At 34.9% G+C, this 21,842-nt stretch overlaps 1 pseudogene; it reads right to left on the bottom strand.

Annotated features, from left to right (window-relative positions):
* Positions 1-937: 937 nt before the first annotated feature.
* LOC137248616 (T-complex protein 1 subunit eta-like) lies at positions 938-18,521 on the bottom strand (annotated as a pseudogene).
* Positions 18,522-21,842: the final 3,321 nt, after the last annotated feature.

Here is a 21,842-nt window from a genome sequence, read left to right as displayed (position 1 = left end):
TGTAGCAATAAATTGTTTACGCTACATTTGCTCAACTGGCTTATTAGGGTTTTTGGGCAGTTCTTTGATATTTCGATAACTTCAATTGTTCGTTTTAATATTATATCGAAGCGTATTAATGAATTAAAAAATACTTTTCTTTAAAATTTTAGGTAGCCCAGTGAATTTTAGGTGAAATAGCCCCAACATCGGAAAATTTTGCATTTACGATATTTTTTTTTTCCAAGAGTGGACTAACGAAAAAAAAGGTTGGGCTATCCTTGGATAACTTTGGGAAACGAACCACATTGAAAAAACAATCATTTTTCAACTTTTTTATTTTGGAGAGTTTTCAACTTGAAAATTTTTCTTTTTAAGGGTAGGCTAACGAAAAAAAAAGGTTGGGCTATCCTGGGCTAACCTTGGGCAAACGAGCCACATAGTTTTTATTTTAAAATTCGCATTTCGGGGTGCCAGCTGTAGAGTTATCTACTTTATTTAAATATCCTTGATTTTTGTATTTTATTTTTTGAATTACTTTATTTTTGAATATGATTTCAGAAAAGAAAATTTTAGTGTCAGTGTATTTATAAATTTTAAATATCAATATTAATATAAAAATTTAAACAAATAATAAATAAAATTTTATAAATATATAGTTTAATTTAAACTATATCTGGCGATCCTACCAGCGATACTTCTGACCTATACATATACATATTTCTTGATGTACGCGATAAAAAAATTACGAAAATCCCGGATGAAATTTCGCTGTTAAAAAATCTAATAAAACTTGATTGTACAAATAATTCATTAACTAATCTACCATTGCCATTGACCTCCTTGGCACATTTAGTTAACTTGCAACTCGACGGCAATCCGATTAAACCCATACTACGCGTATTTTATGAACATTACGTGAACGTGCGTGTGCCTCTATCGAAAAACAACATCTTTATCAAAGTGATACAAATTCTTTATCATCGAAATCATCGGCAATTTCATTTATACCATGGCGGAACGATACAAAATAGTTTGAATAACCCACGTCGTCCAACTGACGACTGTAATGAGAATGCAATATTTCCCGATAAATACAATATGAGAAATACACACACACTTAATGTGACAATACAACATCTTTCAACAATGCTTGATGAGAAACATTGCCTGAATCGCTTCAATTTCTCAAAGGCTATACTAAACTTAGTGTTGTGAATACTTTACAGGAGTTGAACATATGCAATAATCGTTTTGATCACATACAAAGCTGTCTTTATAAAATAAAAATCTTCAAATCCTATTAACCAGTGATAATCATATCAATCATATAGATGCTTAACATTTCGAATTTTGGTCTGTGCTAACATTTATTTTTTAATTGCCACTAATTATCTATCAAACTAGTCATATAACGTACAATAATTTATTAAAATATTATTAAATTATTTAAATAAATGTAACACATAAAACGAATAGTACCAGTATAACGACTTGACTATTTGGCGAACTGTATTGTTCAAAGTTTTATATTTTTCGACAACTAATATTTATATTTTATTTTAAAAAATTTGTTTCTTCGATCTCTTGTTATATTATGAAACGAAAATTTAATCTAAATAAAATAATTCCATTTATAATATTAATGTTACATTACTTAAAAATTTATTTTAATTGGTTTAAAACAATAGTCAATTTATTATTTATATTAATTATGTGTACTTCTTCTCCAATTTATATTCAAGAATATTTATCATCTACACATATAAGATATTTTACAACAACAGACATACCTACAAACTCCGCAATACAAATAAATTCATATTCAATTCGAAAATAACACAATACACTACAAAACAAAGAAATTACTTTAATTTTTAAAAATCAAACAAATTTCTACAATTTTGAAAAATCTCTAAAGATTTTTTAAAATAAATTTTAACGAAATATTTTCCTAAAATCGATATCTCACATTGAAATGAAAATCATATTAAAAACTCAATTTATACTCATTAACATAACATGAATCAATGACAATTTCACCCTCAAACAATTAAAGGAATCAACTTTTCATTCCTTATCGACAACTTGGACATACATTATGCAGAGTACAATTATATATTGAACATATATTCTGAATAATACAAGTTTTTAATTTTTGAGTAATTATGCAAACAAAGTTACCATCTACTATTACTCAACCTTATCTAGGTTCTTCAATCACATCATGATAAATAACAATATTTCGCAAAAAACAAAGCTATAACACAACCAAATATTAATATACATAAAATATTAATACAATAAGTAAACAATAACAACAACTAAAAATAAGCTATCAAGTACATCAAATCATCAAAAGATTGGTTACTTACATCAATACTAACATAAACTTTTAACGCAATTAACACATAATTCAAATGTTTTTCAAACTATAACACAAAATTCTTACAGTACTTGTTATACACTGTAAATTAAAATTAAAAAATAAATTTTTCGTTTCACTGGAGGGGGACTAAATGTAGAGTTATCTACTATTTAAATATACTTTATTTTTTTGAATTACTTTATGTTGATTATTATTTTAAAAAGAAAATTTTATGTTGTTAGTGTATTTATAAATTTTAAATATCAATATTAATATAAAAATTTAAACAAATAATAAATAAAATTTTAAAAATATATAGTTTAATTTAAACTATACCAGCTTCAAGGGCTAACGAAAAAAGGTTGGAGGTTAGCCCAACCTAACTTTGGGCAAATAAACCCTGAATTTTTTTTTAATATTCGCACTTTGAGGTGCCAGCTTCACGCAGCCCAATATTCTTGTATTTGCAAAGTCAGCTGTGTGGTTGTTTGTTACCGCGTGTTGGGTTAAAGCTGTACTTTGTTTTTGTTTGCGTATGTCGGCTTCGTGTTCAGCTAATCGCGTACCTAGTGTTCATTTAGTGGTGCCGATATTCACTTTGTTGCAGTTTTCGCTGTCGTTGCCTTTGCGCTGTATTTCATAGACCTCATTACTGTGTTGTTGGATATCTATAAGGCTTTTTGTTTTTGTAAAACACGTCGCTAGAGTGCAATTCGATTTAAATGACAATGTTGTGTGGGATGTTTTCTTATTATTATGATCATGTGCGAGATTTTCTGTGAGCCTGGGAATGTATGTGACACTGAAGTATCGCTTTGTTTGGTTGTCTACATGGTGGAATAACCAGGTGAAGTAAGCCGTCAATTGTCTCGCTCTAAATTCTTCTTTGGTCTGTCATTCGGCTATTTGAAAATTTTTCTCCAATGTTGTCCCCGAAAAAGTGTTGCTTTTTGCATTTTTCAGGAGTAAAATATGGCAGTTTTAGTACTTTTTTCACATAAACTATTAGGTGAATGGACCTTTACTGGATTTAATTACAGAAATTCATCATTTACGCCCCGATTTTGAGCGTTACCGGTAAAATAGTACCCAGAACATTATGTAACCGAATATCGTTACCAGTTCTTTTATCCGCGATTCTGGCCCAAGTGGTAACGCTGTCATCACCGACCAAAAATGGTCTTTGTCCGCTGGTCCCTTTTCTTCAATTTTGGCCATTTTTAGGCAGTAACCACGATTGGTACTTTTCTTTCTTTTTCACTCAGATATAAATTGACAATATTGCCAAAATTCGCCACACTTTCGTTAGCCCCCATATAATTTTGAATTTACTTCAATGGAACTCTCACCATAAAAAATTGCTCAGTCAATAAAATGTACCAGAACAATAACATTTCACCTAGGGTATAATTTATGCCAGGCATTACCAAGAAAAGTGTTGGTAAACAAATTGCCGTTAATTGTTGATGAAATAACCGACTAATCAAAAAAAAACTCTTGTTTTATAATAATATTAATAACGGCTAGATATTTCGATCAGCTATACAACACTATGTAAAATATATCAAAATAAAAATTGCTTTTCGCCTAGCATAGCTTATAGCGAGCACTAACACTTTCAAAACTTATACAAAAAAATTCTATGCATTACTTCTCGTTTGGCACGTTGATATTTAAATCTTTCTCACCCAGCTCAATGAGTTCAAGGCATTCCAGGACTTTTGTGGTGTTATGCCACGTAAGGTAATTGAAAACTACCCTACAAAAAATTTGGTCACAAAACTTACCCACGCCCATGCAAATGTGACTATGAATATAACCTGTGGCTGTAAAATGACTAGTCAAATGACGTGGATTGACGCGAGCGTTTTTGCAGGGTAAGTATATTGGCATAAGAAATATTTTAACTCGAAGACGGAAGGAAGCAAGTGCAAAAGATATTTGATTTTGGAAGAAATGTTTTGTATAAAATTATTCCCGTAGGTGCTAGCAGAGCCCCTGAGACCTAGGATCAAAACTCACACTTACTGAATCTAGGCTCTGATATGAAGTTTAAACGTTAAGAGAAAAAGTAAGCATCTATAAAAATAGCACTAACAAAATTGCTTAGTTTCATTATGATTTACTGAGTTTTCCACATACATAGTTCGGCAACACGAGAACGCAAATTTTGAACCGTTTCTTACTAAAACCTAACTGCACTATACACCCAGCAAAAACTGTACCCGGAAATTAGTTAGTAAAATGACTAAAATCTGTGTCGATGGAACATATAAATCGTTAAGTAGCATTTGTACAGGGCGGCGGTAACTTTTGTGACTAGTCCATTCACACATATACGGTATTAGATTATCGAAATGTAAACAAACTATAGTGTTGTACTGTGCTTACATTCATTTTAACTGTCAAATGGCAGTCGTTTTTTAAGTTATATACCTGTAACTTTACGTGTATTTTTACGTTAATATGACCGCCTTTTGACTAGTATTATGACCGTTTTTTTACTTGGGTTATATCTGAAATTGCTAAATAAATAAAACATTTCTTTAATACAAATCCATTAACATTTCTTTTATTCAACATTCTTATAATAAATAATTTTCTTGCCGGCTTGAGGTCCAATTTTGTAAATAAAAATTTCAAAAATTGTTGAGTTTTTTCAATATATTTTGGTTACCTACTGTAACAGGCTTCAGGATTAACTATAACAATATAAAGAAACATAAACAAAATAAAAAATAACAATTGACATCGAAACAAACATTCATAAAAACATTATTTACATACATTATTTTACGCGTCTTCACTGCTCAACGCGGAGTTTTGTACTGTCCGTCTGTTTGTTATCAAATGTCTGTAGGAGCTCGCGCAATTATCGATGTCCGTCTTGTAGTTCATTCTTATGCTGGTCGGTGTGTTAATTATATGCAGCATTTGCAGTGTAAATCTTTTGTTATAATTGGTTTCTTGTCAGAGTATCATCGTGTTCTCAAAGTCTGGAAAATGGTTCTTCGTTGCACAGTGTGTCATTAATGCTGTTTTTTGGTTAATAGTTTCATGGCAATATTTAAAATCGGATTTATGTTGCGCTAGTCGAGATTTTAATTTTGCTTTCGTTGTTCCCACATATATGTTATTGCATGATTCGGTTTTGTTTCCATTACAAGGGATTTTATAGACAATATTACTTTTTTCTGTTTTAGGAATTTCGGATTACGTTTTGTTAAAAATATTTTTCAATGTGTTTATTGGTTTGTGAGCTATCTTCACTTTTTCTCTATTATAGCAATCTGATTTTGCTAGACGCTCTGACAATTTTGGTACATATGCTAGCTATTTGAATATTTTTGTTTTTTCGGATTCACGTTGACTCGTCTATGATAAACTTCTTTTTATTAAGGTTTTGATAACATTGTCAGGAAAGTCATTACTTTTTAATATTAATTTAATTTCTTCTTTTATTTCCTTGTGGTAAGTGTCGTCTGATATTTCTAACATACGTCGTATACAGCCCATTGCTGTATTCATTATCATCTTTTTTGGATGTTTTGAATAAAAATTGATGATTCGTCCGGTAGATTTTGATTTCTTATACCACTTGAGCTTTAATTGGTTTCCTCGTCGAATAATAATTGTGTCGAGATAAGGTAATTTTCCGTCGTCTCGAGTTCTGTTGTGAATTTTATATTTTTTTCAAATGAATTTAATGCGTCAAGTGCTCTTTTTACGTCATTTTCATTTATAATAGCGAATAGGTCGTCCACATATTTGGTAATGCATCTTGGTGTTCTAGTAAATTTTGCAGTTGTATTTTCCAATAATTCCTCCATTACGATATCTGCAATCACTGCTGAAGTCGGCGATCCCATCGGTAATCCTTTTAGTTGTGTGTATATTGTCTCTTTAAACTTAAAATATCTGTTTTCTTCTATACAGAATTTTAATCCTTCCATTAATAGTTTCTTTGGCATTTTCGTATGTTTTTCTATTATCGTCCTTTTTCTTATTATAATGTCAAGTGCTAGCTGTGTGGGTATAAAGCAAAATTGACTAGAACACCAAGATGCATTACCAAATATGTGGACGACCTATTCGCTATTATAAATGAAAATGACGTAAAAAGTACCCTTGACGCATTAAATTCATTTGACAAAAATATAAAATTCACAACAGAACTCGAGACGACGGAAAATTACCTTATCTCGACACAATTATTATTCGACGAGGAAACCAATTAAAGCTCAAGTGGTATAAGAAATAAAAATCTACCGGACGAATCATCAATTTTTATTCAAAACATCCAAAAAAGATGATAATGAATACAGCAATGGGCTGTATACGACGTATGTTACAAATATCAGACGAAACTTACCACAAGGAAATAAAAGAAGAAATTAAATTAATATTAAAAAATAATGATTTTCCTGACAATGTTATCAAAACCTTAATAAAACAAGTTAGGAAGGCTAAGTTCGGGTGTAACCGAACATTACATACTCAGTTGAGAGCTGTGGAGACAAAGTAAGGGAAATCACCATGTTGTAAAAGGAACCTAGGGTAACCCTGGAATGTGTTTGTATGACATGTGTATCAAACGGAAGGTATTAAAGTGTATTTTAAGAGGAAGTGGGCCATAGATCTATAGATGGACGCCATTTAGGGATATCGCCATAAAGGTGGACCAGGCCTGACTCGAGAATTTGTTTGTACGATATGGGTATCAAATGAAATGTGTTAATGATAATTTTAAAAGGGAGTGGGCATAAGTTCTATAGGTGGACGTCTTTTCGAGATATCGCCATAAAGGTGGACCAGGGGTGACTCTAGAATTTATTTTGTACGATATGGGTATCAAATAAAAGGTATTAATGAGTATTTTAAAAAAGCGTGGGCCTAAGTTCTATAGATGTACGCCTTTTCGAGATATCGCCATAAAGATGGACCAGGGGTGACTCTAGAATTTGTTTGTACGATATGAGTATCGAATGAAAGGTGTTAATGAGTATTTTAAGAGGGCGTGGGCCTTAGTTCTATATGTGGACGCCTTTTCGAGATATCGCCATAAACGTGGACTAGGGGTGACTATAGAATTTGTTTGTACTATATGGGTATCAAATGAAAGGTGCTAATGAGTATTTTAAAAGGGAGTGGGCCTAAGTTCTATAGGTGGACGTATTTCGGAATATCGTTATAAAAGTGAACCTGGGTTGACTCTAGAATGCGTTTGTACAATATGGGCGTCAAACGAAAAGTGTAATAAGTGTTTTAAAAGGGAGTGGGCCTTTGTTCTATGGGTGGACGCCTTTTCGGGATATCGCCATAAACGTGGACCAGGGGTGACTCTAGAATGCGTTTGTACAATATGGGTATCAAATGAAAGGTGCTAATGAGTATTTTAAAAGGGTGTGGGCCTTAGTTCTATAGGTTGACGCCTTTTCGAGATATCGCCATAAAGGTGGACCAGGGGTTACTCTAGAATTTGTTTGTACGATATGGGTATCAAATGAAAGGTGCTAATGAGTATTTTAAAAGGGCGTGGGTCTTAGTTCTATAGGTGGACGCCTTTTCGAGATATCTCCATAAAGGTAGACCAGGGTGACTTTAGAATTTGTTTGTACGATATGGGTATCAAATGAAAGGTGTTAATGAGTATTTTAAAAGGGAGTGGGCCTTAGATCTATAGGTGGATGCCCTTTCGAGATATCGCCATAAAGGTGGGCCAGGGGTGACTCTAGAATTTTTGTGTACGATATGGGTATCAAATGAAAGGTGTTAATGAGTATTTTAAAAGGGTGTGGGCCTTAGTTCTATAGGTGGACGCCTTTTCGAGATATCGCCATAAAGGTGGACCAGGTGTGACTCTAGAATTTGTTTGTACGATATGGGTATCAAATGAAAGGTGTTAATGAGTATTTTAAAAGGGCGTGGGCCTTAGTTCTATAGGTGGACGACTTTTCGAGATATCGACATAAAGGTGGACCAGGGGTGACTCTAGAATTTGTTTATACGATATGGGTATCAAATGAAAGGTGTTAATGAGTATTTTAAAAGGGAGTGGGCCTTAGTTCTATAGGTGGATGCCTTTTCGAGATATCGCCATAAAGGTGGGCCAGGGGTGACTCTAGAATGTTTTTGTACGATATGTGTATCAAATAAAAGGTGTTAATGAGTATTTTAAAAAGGCGTGGGCCTTAGTTCTATAGGTGGACGCCTTTTCGAGATATCGACATGAAGGTGGACCAGGGGTGACTCTAGAATTTGTTTGTACGATATGGGTATCAAATGAAAGGTGTTAATGAGTATTTAAAAAGGAGTGGGCCTTAGTTCTATATGTGGATGCCTTTTCGAGATATCGCCATAAACGTGGACCGGGGGTGAATCTAGAATGTGTTTGTACGATATGGGTATCAAATTAAAGGTATTAATGAGGGTTTTAAAAGGGAGTGGCCCTTAGTTGTATATGTGAAGGCGTTTTTGAGATATCTACCAAAATGTAGACCAGGGTGATCCAGAACATCATCTGTCGGGTACCGTTAATTTATTTTTATATGTAATACCACGTACAGTATTCCTTCCAAGATTCCAAGGGCTTTTGATTTCGCCCTGCAAAACTTTTTCATTTTCTTCTACTTAATATGGTAGGTGTCACACCCATTTTACCAAGTTTTTTTCTAAAGTTATATTTTGCGTCAATAGACCAATAAAATTACCATGTTTCATTCCTTTTTTTTTGTATTTGGTATATAGTTATGTCATTTTTTTTATTTTTCGTAATTTTCGATACCGAAAAAGTGGGCGTGGTCATAGTCGGATTTCGGCCATTTTTTACACAAATACAAAGTGAGTTCAGATAAGTACGTGAACTGAGTTTAGTAAAGATATATCGATTTTTGCTCAAGTTATCGTGTTAACGGCCGAGCGGAAGGACAGACGATAGACTGTGTATAAAAAATGGGCGTGGCCTCAACCGATTTCGCCCTTTTTCACAGAAAGCAGTTATCGTCCTAGGAGCTAAGCCTCTACCAAATTTCAAAAGGATTGGTTAATTTTTGTTCGACTTATGGCATTAAAAGCATCCTCGACAAATTAAATGAAAAAGGGCGGAGCCACGCCCATTTTGAAATTTTCTTTTATTTTTGTATTTTGTAGCACCATATCATTACTGGAGTTGAATGTTGGCATAATTTACTTATATGCTGTAAAGATATTAACTTTTTTTTTTTTAATTTGAATTAAAAAAAAATTTTTTTTAAAAAGTGGGCGTGTTCGTTCTTCGATTTTGCTAATTTTTATTAAGCAGACATAAAGTAATAAGAGTAACGTTCCTGCCAAATTTCATCATGATATCTTCAACGACTGCCAAATTACAGCTTGCAAAACCTCTAAATTACCTTCATTTAAAAGTGGGCGGTGCAACGCCCATTGTCCACAATTTTACTAGTTTTCTATTCTGCGTCATAGGTTCAACTCACTCAAGTTTCATCGCTTAATGCGTATTTGGTAATGAATTATAGCACTTTTTCGATTTTTCGAAATTTTCGATATCGAAAAAGTGGGCGTGGTTATTGTCCGATATCGTTCATTTTAAATAGCGATCTGAGATGAGTGCCCAGGAACCTACATACCAAATTTCATCAAGATACCTCAAAATTTACTCAAGTTATCGTGTTAACGGACAGACGGACGGACGGACATGCCTCAATCGAATTTTTTTTCGATACTGATGATTTTGATATATGGAAGTCTATATCTATCTCGATTCCTTTATACCTGTACAACCAACCGTTATGCAATCAAAGTTAATATACTCTGTTAGCTCTGCTCAACTGAGTATAAAGAAGTTTATCACAGACGAGTCAACGTGAATCCGAAAAAACTAAAATATTCAAATCGCTAGCATAGGTACCAAAATTGTCAGAGCGTCTAGAAAAATCAGATTGCTATAATAGAGAAAAAGTGAAGGTAGCTCACAAACCAATAAACACATTGAAAAATATTTTTAACAAAACGTAATCCGAAATTCCTAAAACAGAAAAAAGTAATATTGTCTATAAAATCCCTTGTAATGGAAACAAAACCGAATCATGCAATAACATATATGTGGGAACAACGAAAGCACAATTAAAATCTCGACTAGCGCAACATAAATCCGATTTTAAATATTGCCATGAAACTGTTAACCAAAAAACAGCATTAATGACACACTGTGCAACGAAGAACCATTTTCCAGACTTTAAGAAACCAATTACAACAAAAGATTTACACTGGAAATGCTGCATATAATTAACACACCGATCAGCATAAGAATGAACTACAAGACGGACATCGATAATTGCGCGAGCTCCTACAGACATTTGATAACAAACACACGGACTGTACAAAACTCCGCGTTGAGCAGTGAAGGCGCGTAAGATAATGTATGTAAATAAAGTTTTTTATGAATGCTTGTTTTGATGTCAATTGTTATTTTTTATTTTGTTTATGTTTCTTTATATTGTTATAGTTAGTCCCATGGTACAATTACCAGGTAGAAGCATTAGCGCAAATGCGACCCTCCCGTGTATTTTGTTGTTGCCGATTGTACATAAACTGTCAATCGTTCTTTCAGTTTCTTCTGTCAAAAGTGATGGAAGAAGTAAAATGTCACATGTAATTTTCGTCAACAAAGCCAAAACAAAAAAAGAAAAAAAGTTGGTTTGCTGATGAAGCTGGAGGAAAAAGGCATTTTTAATGGAAAATAAAGGTAATTAACTGATTTTTAAATGATATATTTTTAATTTATTGTTATTATTTATTTACATATAGCAGCTGAATCACTTCTTCAACGTTTCCAGCGCATCAACTCTTGGTAATTCTATACGACAGCATGCCACTGATAATATGCGTCCATAAATATCGAGAGAGGTGTTAAAAGACGTGCATTGACCTCGACAACAATAATCAGAAGGCGGAGGTAAATTATTTTGTGTTGGACAAGGAATATTTGCAAAAGAAGTTGAAAATTTTCATGTGCGCGTTGTAATGTTGATGATATTTGTACCCACAAAAAAAATTGTGGACATAAGTGTTTTGCGCAGATATAGTTTTGGTCTCCAAACCGGTGTTGGACCTACCCAGATTAATTTGTTATAAGCGCGGCCGAAGGCCGCCAGCGCAAATATACTATGGATCCCACCCCGGTCTCGAAGCACTCCGGGGTCATTTTTCGGTTTTTTGGAAATATCTTTTGAACGAGCTAAAATTTTTCTTTTCCGCCTTCGGATTATTGTTATTGGATTTGGTGCTGCATGTTATCTTGCACTCAAAGAAATGGAATATGATAAGAAATTTATAGATTTTCTATCGAAACGTTTATATGATCGCATCACTTCAAGATTATCACATGGTATATGTAATGGTGATACAGAGCAAAGGTATAGTGGTTTATTAAATTTATCATTACTTATGGCCTTAAAAGATGTGGCGTTGTCTAGTGCCTCAGCATGTACTTCTGCATCACTGGAACCTACGTGCGATTGGAACTGATGAGGATTTGGCACATAGTTCAATAAGGTATACGAGTTTACCGTACTGAATTGTTTAGTTAATTTGAAAGTAATTTATTGTTAAATTTTTATAGATTCGGTATTGGTTGTTTACTACCATTGAAGAGGTTGATTATATTACCGATACCTGCATCAAACATGTCGAACGTTTACGTGAAATGTCTCCATTATGGGAGATGGTTCTAGAACCAATTGATTTGAAAAATATCCAATGGTCGCAACATTAATTTTGTTTATGATATATAAATAAGGGGCCGTTTTGTATTGTATGCATCTTTTAGTGTATGTATTTATATTCCAAAGCAGTTTAATGTAAAGTGAGATACAACTTTTTAGAATTATATTGTTCCTACTTTATCTGCCTAATACTGTTTTCACACAGACGGCTTATTGAATAATAAAGGCAGTTTTCTACATTAAGACGCTTATTGAGCTCAATCTTCCCTACAAAATTCGAATCTATTATTATTTCATTAGTAGCTAATCGAATGCCTAATGAAGTCAAAAGCACAATGCAATTCTGTTGGCAGCGTTCCGCTTCCGTTTCCGCTTCTTAGTTTTAAAAGCAAATGTCATTGTCTGCATGGCGGAACGATACAAGGTGGCTGCATCGAACAGCTGATTATAACTTTTTTATTTGATTTGATACATCAACCAACGTCGCAGTACGATTTTGATATTTGTCCATCGAATTTACAAGTACATGGAATTTTTTTTGTTTGTAGGTATGTCACCATGCTCCCACCTTGTATCGTTCCGCCATGATTGTCTGTCTCATCCTTCATACTAATCGAGCAGTTACTTCTGTGTGAAAGCAAAAAATTTACGATTTAATTAGCAGGTGAAATGGGATCATTAAGTTTCTGTGTGAAAACAGTATAAGGTCGTTATTTTGTAGTATCAAAATTATATTGGGAAATGCTATTGCTAAATGTTTTTTGTAGTGGACCTTATTTTTAATACATGTATGTATGAATACTAACGTTACTGTCTCCAAGACATGTTGAAAATTTGGGATGAGATTGTATATAAAATGCTGAGTTAATAGTATGTTCATGAATAAGTACTGATTTATTATAAAATTTCATGTATTTTGTAAAGTAAAAATTAAGTAATTTAGTAACCTAATAAATAACGAAAATACATATATACATAATAACGTTTAACGTTGGAAACTCGTCGTGTCGGTATTTGAGGTGCAGATTTCTTTGAAGGATATGTACTCCATGTCTTTAGATGTAATCTTTTTTAATTAAAAAAAGCACGGGTGTGTTGAAAATTTCAAATGAGTCGCTATTCCACAGAACTTTCGGGTTCAGCGCCATTGCATGGTTGTTTTGATCCAATTTTTCTTTTGGCTGCTCTGTTCGGAACCGATTTTGCTTTCGGTTTAATTTTTGGATACTAGTTCGGTTGTAGTACTGACTTCAATTACGGTTCCGGGTTTTCCTTCTGGCTCTAGCCAGGAGGCTCTTGTAGCAATTTCGGCTTTAGGTTGGATCTGGTATCGGTACCTGCTACGGTAAAATTTCGGCTTGGAATATTTCCGTTCCAAGTATCCAATATAGGTTATACTCCAGTTTTTTTCTTGTCATCATATGGATGATATAAATAATCCAAAAGTAAATCTATAGCGTGTAAAACATAATTGTCTAGCAATATTTTCTCTTCGCAAACTGTTTGTGGCCCTGATAAGGGTCGCTTTTCGTAGGTATAATTGTTTAGCATTTTTTTTCTCTTTGTTGACTAGTGGTGGCCCTGATAGGGGCCGTTTTGCGTATACTTGTATAGTATATTTTCGCTCTTTGTAAACTGATGGTGGCCCTGAAACTAGGGGAGGTTACTGCGTCTGGGTTTCGCGACTTATTCGTGGTACATCATGCATATCCGTTTGTGTGTTGCAGCTGTTCCGTGCGAAGTATTGACCTTTCGCTCCAACGGTGTCACTTAAAAAAAAAAACTGAACATGTAGAAGGGAATTTATTATTTATCCTTCGTCCTTCCTTCACGTTGTAGCGGCGAAAGTATTGTCCGATATTTTGGTAGATAACTGTAGGAATGACCGTTGGGGACGATGAGACAACTTCCGTTTTTACAAACTCTTGATTAGCACTGCTCAGTCATACATAAAATTATATTATATTTTTTATCTTACAACATTCGGGAAACAATATTTACATCAAAGACGGTAAATATAGCGATGGAGTGGAGTTGGGCATCAAATTTACTCTCTGAGCTTCACAATAAGGTCACAGGCCTGAAAATGGAGCGAAAAAATTAAGCCATTTTAGGGAAGCTAACGCCACAAGCTTTTTCCCAATTTTTCCTCTTCCTTGATCTTGCGGGGTAATTCTTTACTTTAGCTCACAACTGCAAAAACTCGTGCAAAAATATCGGGAGAGGTGTCAAAAAATGCGTTTTTGACTCAGGACGACGAATCCGAAAGCGAAAATTAAAAATTTTATTTCTGTCAAAAAATATTCCCAAAAAACTGAAAAATGGCACCGGAGCGCTCCGAAACCGGGGGTGGAATCCATAGTATTTTTGCGCAGGTAATAGTCTAGTTGAGGGGTCGACTGCTAATACGATACCAAAAATATCGAGAGAGATGTCAAACGACGCGTCTTGACATCAATATTAATAATCCGAAGGGGAAAATAAAAATTTTAATTCGTTCAAAAGATATTAACGAAAAACCGAAAAAAGACCCGCGGGTACCTCCGAAACCGGGGGTGGGATCAATGGTAATTTTGCGCAGAACACCTTCCTGCGTTGGCGGCCTTCGGCTGCGCTTATAAAAAATTACCATGGGAGACCAAATCTATGTCCGCGCAAAACACTTTGACCCACAGTGTTTTTTTGTGGGTACCCAACACCATCAAAATTACAACAGCCACATGAACATTTTCAACTTTGTAAATATATCTGGAAAGAAATAAAATTTTCAATTTCCGTTTTAGGATTCGTGGTCCTGGGTCCAAAGCGCGTCTTTTGACACCTCTCCCGATATTTTTGGACGAGTTTTAGTAGTTGTGAGCTAAAGTAAAGGATTACCTAATAAATCTTCACATCAAAAGTATATAAACAAAAAATTTAAACATAAACAAAGTTTGAAATTTTATGACCACCTTCGAATGAAAATGTAAAATGCAACTCTGATGATTTTACCTGGTTATTGTATCATGAGTTAGTCCTGAAGACGGTTACAGTAGGTAACCGAAATATATTGAAAAAACTCAACAATTTTTGAAAATTTTATTTACAAAATTGGACCTCAAGCCGGCAAGAAAATTATTATTTAAAAAGGAAAGGTCGCTTAAAACTTAATTTTTATAATATATTAGATTATTTATAATAGTTGTAAATTATTAACTATAAGTCATAAGGAAGGAATAGTTTTTCAGTCTTGTTGGTAAGCCATAAATACAAATTTTATTGTGTGCATACAAAGTTAAGGGAAACTTAAATAAATAAATTAATGATATAAAAAACAAAAGAGAAGAACTGACAGAACTTTGCAGTAAACCATCAAATCGCGAGTAGGCAATTCACAATTTGATTAAGTTGACTTGTAATTCGCCAATTTTAATACTATACCTTTTTTATTTTAGTTCAGAAAGCTGCAATTGAGGTTCGAAATTTACAATTGAAGTTCAAAAATTTCAATTCAAGTTCGGAAAATTTAAATTCAAGCTCAGAATTTCTATTTGTAGTTCAGAAAATCAAAATTAAAGTTCAGAATTTCTGTTTGTAGTTCAGAAAATTATAATTAAACTTAAATTGTTATTTTCTGAACTTCTATTGAAAATTGCGAACTTCAATTGTAATTTTTTGAACTTCAATTGAAATTCCCGAGCTTTCAGAACTTCAATTGCAACTTTCAAAATTTTGTTACATAAAATGAACAATTTAACATTTTTTCTGACAGTTAAAGTGGTGAATTGCCTACCAGAGGTTTGAAACCACTTGCATTCGTGTTGGCGCTTCTCTATATCACTAATATAACAATATCTTTTCAATAATTTCATTAATAGACAAATATAAATTTTTTTCCTTTACATTTTAGAACTGTGTACAAAAATATGCAGTTTTACATATCGCAACCTCAACCAAAAAGTATTGCAACTCATAATCAGAGAAGCTTTGTGTTGAATGTTGATTTATACCACAAAAATAACAAAATTCTTAACAAAACCAGGCTAAACGATAACGTTAACTACCAAAAAACATAAGTTATTTTATGATGCTTTCATGGATCGATTTAGACTTAAATACCGATTTACATTTTTTTTTAAGTTTTGACATTTTTTAGTTTAGAATGCCATATATACATTCAGTGGAATAATTTTACATTGAGGGTACTTTATGCTATTTTCTTTTTTTCGTAATTTTGCAATAATAAACGTAGGTGCTCATAGTAATATTTTGTTTAAATTATGTGATTACAATATTTATAAGGACCATTGAGAAATATGCCAACTGTGCAATGCAGAAAGCACAAGAAGATCTCTACTCTCTATACAACTGGTTGTGCCTTAAAAAATTGAAGTTAAATATAGATAAGACTAAGTTCATAGTATTTTGCAAAAACCAGAACATCATACGAAATAACGATTTAAACAATATAACCCTGAAGATAAAAAAAAACTTAATTCAAAGAGTAAATGAAATGAAGTACTTAGGAGTTTTAATTGATGAAAACCTGAACTTTGAGAACATATAAATTATCTTGAAAGAAAAATTGCGCAGAAAATAGGATTCATGTACAGAACAAGTAAAGATATTAGTCAGCGTCATAAAATAATGGTGTATCGTTCAATTATTGAGCCGCACTTTATATACTGTCCTACAATTCTGCTGATAGCGAGTGATATGCAAATTAAAAGACTACAAATACAACAAAACAAAGCAAAGCGATTTATATTAAAATGTCCCCCAAGAACATCAAAAACTATAATGCTGAATCGGTTAATCTGGCTTAGTATAAAACAGTCAATAAGTTACTTCACTTTGAAATTTATACATCATGTAAGATTAGGAATGCTACCGAGTTACCTGAGCAATAAAATATTATATAATCACGAGATCCATAGTTATGGAACTAGATAATGCAACAATATAAGACTGCCTAGAGTAAGAACAGAGTTCGCAAAGAAGACTTTAGAATACACAGGGTACAAAATGTACAATGACTACCTACTGAGATAAAAGATTGTGAAAATATTAATAAGTTTAAAGTAAAATTATTTTTATATTGTAAAACACTTGATGTTTAATGAAGCAAATGTTTACTTAACATCAACTAGGTCTTGAAGACCGTAATAAATAAATATAATAATAATAAAAAAATAATAATTTAGTTGATGGTATTGGTACTGTCAGTTAAATTCATCAGGAAATATTTATATTCAAAATATTTTTTTGTTATACATCTAGTTTATAAAGTTTGGTTAAAAATTATTGACAAATTCGTTGCAATTGAATTGCTTTAAAAATCTTTGCAAACTTTATGCGATTGTTGAATATTGTAACGAAGCTCAGTTTCTTCCAAAAATTGTTCGGCACTGCCACGTAAAATCACTGTACATGTTCTGGCATTAACGCAACGTTTAAATAATTATAAACTATAAAAATAAAATTTATGTCAAACCCACTATCAAACCTTGGAAAATTTTGAAAAGTTTACCACCAACTTGACGTTCTTCAAAGTAATCGCATTGACCCAAACACTTGAATTAATATCATTAGCTGTAGTCATAACAGCACCACCACAAGCTTTCATCGTACGTTTCAAATCTTCTTCAGAACATATCACAATCTGTAAAATACTGTGTACCAACATCACCAATTGGTAGTTTAGATAACACAACATTGGTGCCTTACTTAGCTAGTTTATTGTACAGAATACGCCATTCAGCATCAACAATTTTCTAATACTCTTGAACATTATCAATACGTACTTCAGCATTATCACGCTTAGCCTTGAATTCTAATTCTATATTTAATAATGCGATTTTATATTTTTTGTATGACGTTGGGTCCATCAAAGAAAATTACAGCGTGCACAACCATTTTAGAAAAGAAATCTTTTTGTTGATGAATAAGCTTGGAGGACATTTCTGTGGCAGCGCATTTTTCCAATAAAGCACGTTGTTGTTCCTTTGATTGGCGTTTCGACATGTACAGCCATGTCATATTTTGGTCATGCATAATTGTAATGCTTTACGTATAGCTTTAATGATGGTACGTGCATGCACGCCTTCCTCAACATATGGCTTAACTTGTTTTAAGATTGCCCTCCTTAAAATACTACTGAAGTGGTGCCATCATCGACCTGATAAGAGAAAAATTTTTATTCTACACATTCTAATATAACAAAAAACTTACCTCAGCATCTTGAGATTTGGCGATGTCGACTAGAGTTTTACGGCTGGATGCATAATATCTAATAGTTTCATAATGGTTGCACCATCATTTGAAATTGTGGCCCTACCACTGGAATCAACAGTATGCTTGTCCATGCTGCGTGAACCCAATGTAGTGCGTACAGCGTCCACAATGGAATGCGAGGCCTTGATGTAGGCTGTGAGTTGTGCTTTACCTTGAGAGCTATCGGTACCCAAACATTTTTTACACAAAAACCATGTACCCAATACAAGTTCAGGACGTTCATATTTATCGAAATTTCAGATAAGATATCTCCATGTGCTTGTGCGTTGCTCTCAGCTGCGTGTACCTACTACATATGTGTAGACATAATGATTGATTCGTTTATGTAGATACATAATGACTGATCTATGGATGTGCATGCAACGCGCTGCTTAGCATCGGCTTAGAGATGGCAGCACCCCTTTCTTTGCTAATATTCGTAACACTGCCCTCCACCTAAGTCTGATCGTCCCGATCAGACAAATCTCTCGATCTAAACGCTGCTAGCATCGCCAAATGTACCACTCTTCTATTTTGTGATTGCTTGTATGCGGTAGATGACATCACTGATCGTCTTCACAAATCTGTACGGGCCTTCCCAACTGCACCGATATTTGGATGGAACACCTTTCCGCCGGTGAGGGTTGTATAGCAGTACCAAATCTCCCTCCAGGAAACTTTCCGAATTATTTTCCTTGTCGTACCTGTGTTTCATCTTACTACTCATTATCCTGGATCATTCTCTCGCACTCTGTTGCTTGGCCAATGAAGAACTACTTCGCAGAGCTTGATCTTGGCGGATTGACTTTGCATCATCAGTATCGTTTTGACGTTTCACAACAGTAGTGCGCGCTGGCTTGAAACCACCCTTGCATTCTTTCTGGAAAATTCGTTCAGTCGTTTTAGTGCGTCCATTAGGGTTTGTCAATGCCAATGTTTTTCTCGCAGGTACCTTTGATTTCGCTTTATTTGGCCCATTCGATCCATCAACCTTTGCTCGATCTACTTTCCTTGACTTTCGTGGTCTCTGTCGAATCTCCTCCACCAGCACTCGCTTACTGCTGAACCCTTTTTCCAAACTGAAGTTAAGTTGTGAGGACCCAAATCCACCGGCTTTGGGGCCCACATATTCGAACCTAGATAATCTAAAATTACAAATTATATATCATTTTTCGAAACACCCTAATGTATATGACAATGAGTTTATATTAGTGCATACAGCATGTAAAACATATAAACCTGAATTATATAAATTCAATTTACACACATAAAATAATCTTTTTTCTGAAACACCCTAATATACACTTATATATTTATTATTTCGCAAAAATAAAATTTTCCCGCATATGGCAAATATTTTGGTTAGATATTATATTTTGCATAGAGATCAAACGGGAAAAACTTTGGCTTTTCATTGAGATCAACGAACCGGCTGGAATTCTAAATAACGATGGGTGTTAAAGTCTGCATTATCAACTACAAACCTCACCTGAAGGGGTCGCTGGTAGAAGACTCGCTGCAAGCACTCGTTGCGTTTTTTTCCCTCTCTTGGACTTTGTTCCATCATACGGATCCGTTAAATGGCATCAGTTCCTTAGAGCCTATAAAAGGGACGAACAGCGATAGACTCGCCCTTATTCTTTTACCAGCGATCCATCAGGTGAGTGTTTGCCAATACATTTGTATTTCATTCTTCTATATTTTTAATAAAGGCCTGTGCGACAGGCTATCATATATATATAAATAATACGCGGTTAAGTGAAGTGGAAAAGTTATACCATATAAATCACAAAACTCGGGGGGAGGCCAGGGATATTGTGAAGAAAACCCCACTCACGAATGAGGGTTTTGCCATTGCGTGGCAGAACCTTTCCGACAGGTTCGAAAATAAGAGAATTATGATCAATTCTCAGCTGAAAATATTATTTAATCTGCCATCTGTGACAGGAGAGCGCGGAACTGAAATAAAAAATTTACAGCGATCTGTAAATAACTGCATCTCAATACTGCAGATGCATGGCATTGATACCGACAACTGGGATGCAATCTTTATTTATCTGGTATCCAGCAAGCTGCCGGACGCCACACTAGCCTTATGGGAGCAGGGAATTACCAACAAAAGCGAGATTCCGGCGTGGCAGGATCTGGACAATTTCCTGACGAGCAGGCTCCAAAGCTTGGAGACATTGTCGGACATCCAAGGAGTTCGAGTTTCCCGCGGAGCAATCAGTCGGCCCACGACATCCACCCACGAAAAAAGGAAGGTATCTGCCAATCACGGCAATGTTTCGCAGGCAGGCTGCAGGCTGTGCCCCAATGTTCCCCATACTCTGAAGTCGTGCCCCAAGTTTTTAGCAATGAAGGTAGAGGAGCGCTGTAGGGTAGTAAGGAAGTAAAATTTATGTATGAATTGCCTCGCGCATTCACACGTTGCACGTAATTGTACTAGCACCTTTAATTGCATGACTTGCCATCAGCGTCATCATTCACTCCTGCATCGCAACCCAAATGGAAACAGGCAAATTCCATCAAATGCCAGTCCCTCCCCCCAAACTAATACGACTCAATTATCTCAGGAACCAACGACCTCAGGGAATGTAAACGCGTTATACGCGGCGAGTTTTAAGAATATTATTTTAGGAACCGCCATGGTACACGTATGTCATAATGGAGTAGCATATGAAGCCAGAGCTCTTCTGGATTCGGGTTCAGAAGGGACCTTTATCACGGAGCGCCTCCAGAGACGCATCAAACTTCCAACACGCGCTGCAAACACCAAGGTAAGCGGCATCAATTCCACGTCCGCTGCAAACGTGCGTAAAGTAGCACTGTTCATTTTAGGATCACCTGTCGACCCCCAGCTGACAGGTAGTCTTCCCCAGTTTTCTGTCGACCAAGTCTATCTTGGTCAACTCCCCCCGATGCAGTTGGCCGAGGTCAACTTTCACAAAAGTCAGCAGGTCGACATGATTAGCTGTGCTGACTTGTACCCCGCGGTAATAAAAGGGTGTGTAAAGAAAGATGTCTTAGGCTCCTTGTTAGCTCAAGAAACAGTGTTTGGCTGGATCCTAACTGGCTCAGCCCCGCTCCCCCTCCAAACGAGTTCAGAGTCTTGCGTCTCCCTCTATACGGAATTTTCCAGCGCCCAATTAACGCGGTTTTGGGAATTAGAGCAAGTTCCGAACAAAAAGTCCGTTACCCCCGAGGAACAATTTTGCGAAAACCACTATGTAAGGACAACGATCAGGAATGATGAAGGACGGTACATGGTGGCATTACCATTTCGACGTGAGTTCCCTGACGACATTAATATTGGACAATCGCGAAGCAGCGCAGTTCATCCGGAACGAAAGCGCTATGTGTCGAAAACCGGAGTTAAGGGAAGAGTACCATAGGGTGCTGCGGGAGTACATCATGCTGGGGCATATGAGTCCAGTGAAGCCCACGGAGAGCAGGAACTCCTCAATTCCCTATTACCTACCTCACCATGCAGTCATCAAACCGGATAGTACAACCACGAA

Source organism: Eurosta solidaginis, chromosome 4 (assembly GCF_040869045.1).
Source record: "Eurosta solidaginis isolate ZX-2024a chromosome 4, ASM4086904v1, whole genome shotgun sequence".
Classification (NCBI taxonomy): domain Eukaryota; kingdom Metazoa; phylum Arthropoda; class Insecta; order Diptera; family Tephritidae; genus Eurosta; species Eurosta solidaginis.
This window is presented reverse-complemented; position numbering and strand designations above follow the sequence as displayed.